Raw genomic sequence first — 8058 nt, 5'->3', positions numbered from 1 at the left:
TTCTCTCCCATTTCCTGCATTCTTTTTTAAGGGTTCTAGTTTCATCAGTAAACCAAGGTGTGCGTCTTTTAGGACGTGATTTTAGTTTTAAGGGCGCTATGGTATCCATCACACTAGTCAGGGTGGTATTGAACTCATTCGTGAGTGAGTCAATCGAGCCAGTGTATTTAGGAAAGGACGCAACTGCTTCAGGAAGGAGTTCAAGGAGCTCAGAAACTGTGCCAGTGCTTATATTGCGTCCGCTAAATCCTTCAGCTTTTTTAACACTACATTTAGTTAGCACCTCAAATGTCACTAAATAATGATCGGAGATAACGGTAGTACACGGTATCACGTTCGGACTTTTTTCATGGGCCATGGACAAAGGGATGGTAAAATGGAATGGGAAGAACTGAAAACGTACTATTTTCACCCAACACCTCTTTGGAGAGTGATTTGGCTCAAAAACCAATACACAGATCTAAAAATAACCTGATAAACGCATATGCCAGATTTGTTGGTCTTCGAACCCTAGCAAGGAAATTTGAAAACCTGATCACCGTGAACCCATGAACTGTTCGCGACTCCACGATAAGGAAGACCTCGGCCAAAAATGGCATCCATTGCGGTCGCAAAAGTACACAGAGTCGTCTCATCTTTTGCCAAAAAGCATCTTGATTATCCTCAAACATTCTGCAGACCGATGAGTTCCGAATGGAACCTCTTTGGAAGGAGTCAAAATGGCGGCGCGATTGACAAAAGACACACACACATTTTTATATATATATATATATATATATATATATATATATATATATATATATATATTCTCCCTCAAAGGCAGGAAGAAGGAAGATGAGGACAGTGATGCACCATTCGGCCAAAAAGCATCTTGATTATCCTCAATCATTCTCCGGACCCATGAGTTTCAAACGGAACTCTTTAAAAGGAGTCGAAACGTCGGCACAATCGACAAAAGATGCATATATAAAATCTATTCTCCCTCGAAGGCAAGAAGAAGGAAGATGAGAACTGTGATGCGCAGTGGCGTTTGGCCAAAAAGCATCTTGATTATCCTCAAACATTCTGCAAACTGATGAGTTCCAAACGGAACTCTTTGGAGGAAGTCAAAATACACGCGCGATTGACAAAAGACACATATATAACATCTATTCTCTCTCGAAGGCAGGAAGAAGGAAGATGAGGACAGTGATGCGCTGTTTGGCCAAAAAGCATCTTGATTATCCTCAATCATTCTCCGGACCCATGAGTTTCAAACGGAACTCTTTGGAAGGAGTCAAAATGTCGGCACAATCGACAAAAGACACACACACATATATATATATATATATATATATATATATATATATATATATATATAATATCCTCCCTCAAAGGCCGGAAGAAGGAAGAGCGTGCCAGTCAGGAGGACATTGAAGGAGACAGATTCCGGGTTCCTTTTTTGTTGACTTTTGCGGGATTTGTTCAAACAGAATTAGCCGCTTTCGCCCCATTAGAGCCGAGGCGCCGGTCGCCGGGGCAACGGCAAAGGAGCCTGCCGGTCGCCCGCGGCAACGGCAAAGAGGGACGCCTTCCTGTCATAAAGTGACCAAAGATGCTGCAAAAAAAAAAAAAAGTGACTCGTGCTAATGCTAACGCTAACGAGGAAGGCCCTTTATGTCCGAGGCAAGCATATTTTATTCTACCTCATGAAAATCATTTTATTCATTATCCCCTATTTTTTATTGTTTTTATTTTATTTATTTTCCTTTTTTTTTTTAGTATTGTTCTTTTTATTTATTATTATTATTATTATTATTATTATTGTTTTAATTATTTTTGCGTTATCGGCGCACCCACTTTTGTATCTGTTTCTAAATTGAGAACTCGTACTGCTTAATATGTCGTTACCGGGTTCACTATTAGAGAGAGAGAGAGAGAGAGAGAGAGAGAGAGGACACTGTTTCTAATCCATTATCCCCAGTTGACTATTGTGGTAAAAAAACTGTTATTCTCGCGTTGATAATCATTTTCAAGCAATTATTTAAGAAAGTAGAATGAAAATGTATTTTTGTATTAAACAGAAGTATTTGTTCATCTTTCTATTGATTTAGAAAGAGAGAGAGAGAGAGAGAGATAGAGAGAGCAAAAAGAGAAAGAGGAAAGAGGATGCAAGAAACAAAAGGGGATAAAAAGACAAATAGTGAGATAGGGAGGAAGAAAGAGAGAGAGAGAGAGAGAGAGAGCAAGAAAGGAGCGAAAAGAGATGGAGAGAAAGAGAGAAAGGGAGAAAGTGAAAAGGGGAAAGCAAGAGAGAGACAGAGAGAAAAGAGAGCAAAAGAAAGTAAAATGACACAGAGAGAGAAAAAGACAAAGAGGAACAAAGAAAGACACGGAGGGAGAGAGAGAGAGAGAGAGAGATATAGAGGGGAAGCAGGAGAAAGACAAACAGCGCAGAAAGAGATAGAGAGAGAAGGGAGACAGAGAAAAAAGAAAATGTTTTTTTTTTTTTCTTTCTTTTTTTTCTTTTTTCTTTCTTTTCTTTCTCCCCCTTCTTTTCCAGTGAAACCTCCAATTGTCTTGCTCCTCCGTTTATCATTATTCATTAGCTTCACTTTAGCCACAACAAGCACTGCAACAGGTAATGCTAATTCCTTCAAATGCTAATGTTAGCGTTGTGGACGCTAGTCGCTAACGCTAATGTCTCTGATCCACTTGCTCCATTAATACACAATGGCAAATGTTGCTTTTAGCTGCTAGCACCACTTCAGCACTCAAGTCTAGTTCATTTAGCAGCTAATGTCAGCATTGTGGACGCAATTCGCCGATGCTATTGTCTTTGCTATCGTATCAGGCTAATTCAATAAAATGTTGATAGCATCACTTAAGCAGCTAATGCTAATGTTGTGAATGCTATTTGCTAACGCTAGTGTCTTGTGATATCCTGCTCGTTGGACACAATATGTCGAATGTTTTTTTTTAGTGGCTAGCATCACTCCAGCAGCTGATGCTAATGTGGTGAATGCTAGTTACTAACGCTAGTATCTTGTTATATTGTGCTCGTTGGACACAATCTAGTCGAATGCTCTCTTAGTGGCTAGCATTACTTTAGTAGCTAATGCTAATGTTGTGAATGCTAGTTGCTGACGCTAGTGTCTTCGAATTAGCCTGGTACGATAGCAATCAAATGTCGCTTGAAGTCGCTAGCATCACTTTAGCAGCTAATGCTAATGTTGTGAATGCTAGTTGCAAACGCCAGTGTCTTGTTATATTGTGCTCGTTGTACACAATCGAGTCGAATGTTGCTTTTAGTGGCTAGCATCACTTTAGCAGCTAATGCTAATCTTGTGAATGCTAATTGCTAACGCTAGTGTCTTGTTACCCTACTCGTTGGACACACTATGTCGAATGTTTTTTTAGTGGCTAGCATCTCTTTAGCAGCTAATGCTATTATTATGGACACAATTCACCGATGCTATTGTCTTTGCTATCGTATCAGGCTAATTCAATAAAACGTCGATAGCATCACTTAAGCAGCTAATGTTAATCTTGTGAATGCTAATTGCTAACGCTAGTGTCTTGTTATAACCTGCTCGTTGTACACAATATGTCGAATGTTTTTTTAGCTGCTAGCATCACTTTAGCAGCTAATGCTAATTCATTTAGATGCTAACGCTGACTTCGCCAGAGGCCATTTTCTCTCCGGCAACAAAATCTCGTCCATCGATTTCGAGGTTCTAGAGCCAAACGGGCCGACGCGAATACAGATGAAGCGGCAATCCGCCCGACAGATGCTCTTCGGGAAAGAAAAGAAAAAAAAAAATAAAAGATTCGGAGGACAAACATGTGGCGAGCGGCGCGGTGGCGACGCGGCAGCTGCTCGAGCACCCTCTTCGCCTCGAGGACGTGTTGAAACGCAAACTACATCGAAATCAGGAAAGAGAACGCAAAAGAAAATGAGGGGTAGAGCGCAAACAAGAGCAAACACGAGAGAGAGAGAGGAGAACAAGAAAAAAGGATGAGATAAAAAAAGGAAAGGAGAAATAGCAAAAGACAGAAAAAAGAGATAAAGTGAGAAAACGAAAAAGAAAACGAGATAAAAGATGAGGGGTAGAGAGCAAACAAGAGCAAGCGAAAACACGAGGTAGAGAGAACAAGAAAAAAAAAGGGTGAGAGAGAATAAAAAGGAAAGTAGAAATAGCAAAAGACAGAAAAGAGAGAGAAAGTAAGAGATCGAAAAAGAAAACCAAGAGAGAGAAAATGAGAAAAAATGGGGGGTGAAGAGCAAACAAGAGCAAAAGAAAACACAAGAGAGAGAGAATAAGAAGGAGGTAGGGAGAACAAGAAAAAAAGGGTGAGAGAGAAAAAAAAGGAAAGGAGAAATAGCAAAAGACAGAAAAGAGAGAGAAAGTAAGAGAATGAAAAAGAAAACCAAGAAAGAGAAATTGGGATAAAAAAATGAGTGGGTAGAGAGCAAACAAGAGCAAGCGAAAACACGAGGTAGAGAGAACAAGAAAAAAAAAGGTGAAAGAGAAAAAAAAGAAAGGAGAAATCGCGAAAGACAGCAAAGAGGGAGAAAGTAAGAGAACAAAAAAGAAAACCAAGAGAGATAAAATGAAAGAAAAAAAGGGTTAGAGAGCAAATAAGAGTAAGAGAAAACACGAGAGAGAGGACAAGAAAGAACTAGAGAGAACTAAAAAAAAAAGAGGGTGAGAGAGGAAGATGAGAGAGGAAAAAAAGGAAAGGAGAAAAAGCAAAAGACAAAAAAAAGTAAGAGACAGAAAGATAACGAGAAGGAGAGAGATGGAGAAATCAAGAAAGCGAGAGTCAGTAAGAGAAGAAGAAAAAAGGGGAGAGAGAGAAAAAGTGCTAGATCTCCAGTTTCCGTACGAGTAGCTTCCTATCTGGCTTTTTCAACATCTAGTCGACATTTTTCAAATTGTAGCTGATTTCTCTCTTGTGCATCTCTGGGTCTTATCTCGCGGGCCCAATTCAATACCTTGGTGACCTGACCTAGCCTGCGGGCCCCGAGTTTAACACCTGCGATCTAAATGAACAAAACATGAAAGGACGTGTGATGTGTCGGAACACAAACTCTCTTGACCTACCTCAGCAGAAAATGAGTTAAAATGAAATAAGGACCAGGAAGGATATGTTGAGACACCAACTAGATCTAACTGAACAAAACATGGAAGTAGGGAAAGGGACAACAGAATATGCTAGGGAAAACATAAAAGAAGAATATTTAGAAATACTAACTACTTCTAACTGAACAGAAACAAGAAAGGGAGACGAGGCAGAATACATTGAGATACCAACTGGCTCTAACAGAACAAAACATGAAAGGGAGAAACCACAGTCATCATATACTATATACAGCGACCAGCAACTGAACAAAATATGAAAGTAAGAAGACTCTTCCGTTACCACAAATTGGTTCTAACTGAACAAAACACGGAAGTGAAGGAATGCAGGGAACATACTTGACCCAATGTTCTAAAGTCAATCACTCCAAATGGAATAAAAACATGAAAGAAAGACGGACAAAAAAAAAACAATTTTACTAAACTCAACAAAACATGAAATAAAGAGGATACTTTTCCTGTATGTCATAAAATTCATGTTGAAGAAGGCAGGGGGCGCCGTTTCTTTCTGCCCGTCGCTCCGTCCTTTTCCGGCTTTCGCTCGGCCCTCTTTTGCCCCGCCCCGCACCTTTTTTCCTCGGTCTTCGCGTTCCGCGTTCCCTAAACGAACCTTCGTTCCGACGCCACAACGGAGCGCCTCGGTCGCCTCGTCGGCGCGTTCGATTCCTATCCGGCAGGCGTCGAAACGCTTCTTGCCCGAGAACCGTCGTGCTTCATGTCCGACACCAATGGAGCCTAAGTCAACAAAACGTGAAAGCGGGATCAAAATTCCACAGATAGCCACAAAGCACAGAGCAAGGAAGTACAGAAAATGAACAAAACATGAAAAGAGGATGAAAATTCAACAGAAAGCAGCAAAGCACAGAACAAGGAAGTACAGAAAATGAACAAAACATGAAAGAGGATCAAAATTCCACATAAATCAGCAAAGCACAGAGCAAAGGAGTACAGAAAATGAACAAAACATGAAAGGAGGATCGAAATTCCACATAAAGCCGCAAAGCACAGGAAGTACAGAAAAGGACAGGAGCGATAACGGTTCATGGCAGAGAAGTAGGGACGTCCCTTTAATGGGAAAATCATCTCGCGGCGGTGGGTTTGGAGTTCACGGAGGCCGCTCGCCGTTAATAAAGTCCGAGTGCCGTCCGCCACGATCGCTCGCCGCCGAGGCACCCGGACCGCTTTTTACGCCCTTAACCTTTGGCCTCTATCTAGCTAGATCTAACTATCTATCTAGACATCTATCTATAGTATTTATGTATCCATTTCTATCTATCGATCTAGATCTAACTATATATCTATAGCATCTATCTATCTAGACATCTATCTAGACATCTAAATCCCATTTTCTTTTAAATCAACCTTAAGGGGCGGCCATTTTCTCACTTGACGTCCACTGACGAGGAGGTCACTGCTCGCTGCTACAACTGGAGAAAAGGTAAGCTCGTGTTGCTTGTTTTCTTTTTGATTTTTTGGGGTTTTATAAAGTCCACTCATCCAGGCATCTGCCGCTTTTTCCCTGTTTCCATCTCTAGTCACCCACATTAGCCCCTCGCTTGCAGGCCACGTCCGTCTGCCGAGTGCTTTTGTGGTTGTCGTCTTTCGCCTTTGACGGCAGAGCCGCTGCGATTCAGGCATAGTCGACCTTTTTTTCTACTCTTTCCTTCTCTAGCCACTCCATGAGCTACTTTTCTGTAAGCTAAAGCTCGCAGCTAGCCACTACTGTGAGCTGCTTTTGCTTTATCCCTCAGTGTCGTTCACCCAGCCGAGTCCTGTGACGATTGAAGCATTTTGCTCTTTTCTTCTCCTGTTTCGTCCTTTAGCCACTCGTGGCTAGCTGCTCTTTTGAATCGCTTTGCGCATATATCGACCGACTCCAACGATCGGATCTTTTTAGCCGCTCTGTGCTTCCGTCGTGCGTCTACTTCAAATTCCGACGCTTCGGCTCTATTCTAAGCTACAGCGACCTCTGGTGGCCATCGATGACACATTGTCACTTTAAAATGTTTAAAAGAAGTCTTTGCAGTTCAAAGCGAAAAGCGATTCCGGAACGCTATTCAAAAATCGAGCGCGCTAAATGCTACAAAATTTCAAAAAGCAAATCACGTTTGGATAAAGCGAAACGGTGACCCGGGGGAGGGGGGGGATCGCAGGCGTCCACGCTAGCATTCTCGCAGCTTATTAGCGCTGGCTTCGAGACGCCTTCGGGCTTAATAGGCGCCGACGGCGCCGCATTTTTATTCCCGAGACGTCCGGACGAGCGCTAGCAATTAAGGGGCCGGGATGGCCGGAAAAGGGAGGATGGCGAGAAAAGAGAAAAAAAAGGAAAAAAACAGAAAATGGCAAGCCTGGCAAGAAAAGGGAAGCTAGCGAGAAAAGAGATGACGGTGAGAAAAACAGAGAATGACAAGAAAAGAGAGAATGGAGAAAAAAGAGAGAGTAGCAAAAATGACGAGAAAAGGGAGAATGGCAAAATATGGCAAAATGGCAAGAAAACAAAAAATGGCAAGAATGGCAAGAAAAGGGAGAATGGCGAGAAAAGGGAAAAAGGCGAAAAAACAGAAAATTGCAAGAATGGCAAGAAAAGGGAGGGTAGCGAGAAAAGAGAGAATGGTGAGAAAAACAGAGAATGACAAGAAAGGAGAGAATGGAGAGAAAAGGGAAAAAGGTGAAAAAACAGAAAACGGCAAGCCTGGCAAGAAAAGGGCAGCTAGCAAGAATGGCGAGAAAAACAGAATTGCAAGAAAAGAGACAATGGAGAGAAAAGGGAGAATGGCAAAATAAAGCAAAATGGCAAGAAAACAAAGAATGGCAAGAATGGCAAGAAAAGGGAGAAAAGCAAAAATGACGAAAAATGGCAAGAAACAAGAGAATGGCTAGAAAAGGGAAAAGGCGAAAAAACAGAAAATGGCAAGCATGGCGAGAAAAGGGAGGG

The sequence above is a fragment of the Urocampus carinirostris genome, chromosome 8 (genome assembly GCF_059441175.1).
Source record: "Urocampus carinirostris isolate Australia breed hairy pipefish chromosome 8, RoL_Ucar_1.0, whole genome shotgun sequence".
NCBI lineage: Eukaryota > Metazoa > Chordata > Actinopteri > Syngnathiformes > Syngnathidae > Urocampus > Urocampus carinirostris.
The sequence above is the reverse complement of the archived record's forward strand: the minus strand, read 5'-3'. Positions refer to the sequence as shown.